Raw genomic sequence first — 2,102 nt, forward strand, 5'->3', positions numbered from 1 at the left:
ATCTATCTATCTATCTATCTATCTATCTATCTATCTATCTATCTATCTATCTATCTATCTATCTGTCTGTCTGTCTGTCTGTCTGTCTGTCTGTCTGTCTGTCTGTCTGTCTGTCTGTCTGTCTGTCTGTCTATCTAGGTAGATCTAAGGCAATCTTCTACTTAAATGAGTCTAACCAATTTAGGGTAAAGTAGTCTCTTTTAACTCATTCCCCTCCCTTCCACCCCTCCAGTCCCAGGGTATGTGAGGTATTCAGGGAGGACTCGAACCTCTGGTGTAAGGGGCTTGCTGAGCCCTTTTCAGGGTTGTGCATCCTCCTTTGGTATCCCCCTGATTCACCCAACTCTCACCAGTGGCTCCAAGAAGCTTCAGCATGTGATGTGGTCACACCCCAATAAAACCTTCTAAGCGGATGAGTTAAACCACATTGAAAATAACCATAGTGAGTTAGGGGGATATCTACTCCAAGCAGGTGAATACTTCCCCTGGCAGAATGGATGTACGAAAACAATTTGTTCCACTGGTGACTGAAGTAGGCACTGTGGCACACTCAGAATTTGGTCAGGAATCAAAGATGCCAGTCTTTCACTGAATCCTAGGCCATTACCGGTTGTCTTGGCTTTTATCCTGCCACTAGACTTTGATGTCTCTGGAAAAGAGAGGCTGATGACTTTGTGCAACCCTTCAGCACTTAAACCCAATTTAAGGACAGTCAAGACATCACCCTGGGATGTCACTGGTCCTTTTCAAAAACAAAGAACAACTAGCAATCTCCCTGCCCCTGCTCCGGATGGGGTGCTTGGGTACCTGTGCTCAGGCCCCAATTCCAAGACCATATTTCTTCCTAGCCTCAAAACACTATCCCTGGCAGCTTCTCCCCAGCCCAAGGACACTGTGTCTAGCAATTACTTATGAGTGGGCTCCAGTAAAACACTTATCCCTCTCCTTGGTATAGTAACAAACAGCACCAGTGAGAATTCTTAGCTTGAACTGCCTTTGTACTAGCTCATAAAGATATTCTGTACCCACTGGACTATTTATACCAATTCCCTACCTCATTATATACATACTAGACTCATCATTATGTATATGCTAGACTTTAGACTTACATATACTCCCTACATATCTTGACATCCATTGGTGGCATACTGGGCAAACCTTAGCCATCCCTGACTAACTGAGTGATGTAGCAGGGCTAAAAACCACACCTCCCTGTGGCCCTCTCTTGGCCTTTTCCCAGTGGACTCTGGGTAAAACTCCTGCTCAGTAGATATAGAAAGTACATGTTCCTTTAAGAACAGACTACCCCTTAGCCACTCCCTAATCCTAACCCACATCACCTAGTTAGCATACTCGGCACATGTTTTACAACAATTTATCCTATGTAAACTTTAACTGTACCCTCTCTATGGTGGAAAGTTCCTTAAGAAATTTTGCCCACTGAAAAGCATAAAAATAAATCTTTGCCACCTTGATTTTTTTTTTTTAGCTATTGGGGTTAAGTAACTTGCTCAAGGTTACATGGCCAGTTATTTCTGGGTGTGGTGCTAAGTACCCGAGCCCAGATTTGATCCCCAGGTCATCCAGCACTGGGGCCGGTGCTCTTACTCGCTGAGCCACCTGGCCGCCCCTGCCACCTTGATTTAAAGAATTCTTGAGTTGGTGAATTCATTCCAGACGACCCTGTCCAGTACTCCGGCCCTGGAGGGGTCCCTCAAAGAGGATGCATGACCTGATAAAGGTGCATGAGAGCCTAGTTGTTCATCCTTCTTTCTTTAAGAGGACCCATGATATCGGGAGGGGGATGTCTTGACTTGCAAGTGAATTGGATTTAAGTGCTGTGCAACGTCATCAGCCTCAGTCTCTCCTCCAGTCATCAGAGTCCAGTGGCAAGACATAGGTCTGGACAACTGACTATGGCCCGCCTGAGAGAGCATAGTCTCAAGAGAACAACTGAATCAGAAGGAAGTTAACCATGATCACAACATGAGGGGCAGAAAATGGGGAAGCAGGTTGAGCCTGATAAGTGCTTAGCTCCCTGGTACTTCACTGCCTCCATAGCTTCTGCCTTGGGGCCCCACATGCCAGATTAGGAAACTGCC

This window comes from Petaurus breviceps, unplaced genomic scaffold (genome assembly GCF_028583685.1).
Source record: "Petaurus breviceps papuanus isolate PSGF00001 unplaced genomic scaffold, PetGlider_PUasm1.0 90654, whole genome shotgun sequence".
Taxonomy (NCBI): domain Eukaryota; kingdom Metazoa; phylum Chordata; class Mammalia; order Diprotodontia; family Petauridae; genus Petaurus; species Petaurus breviceps.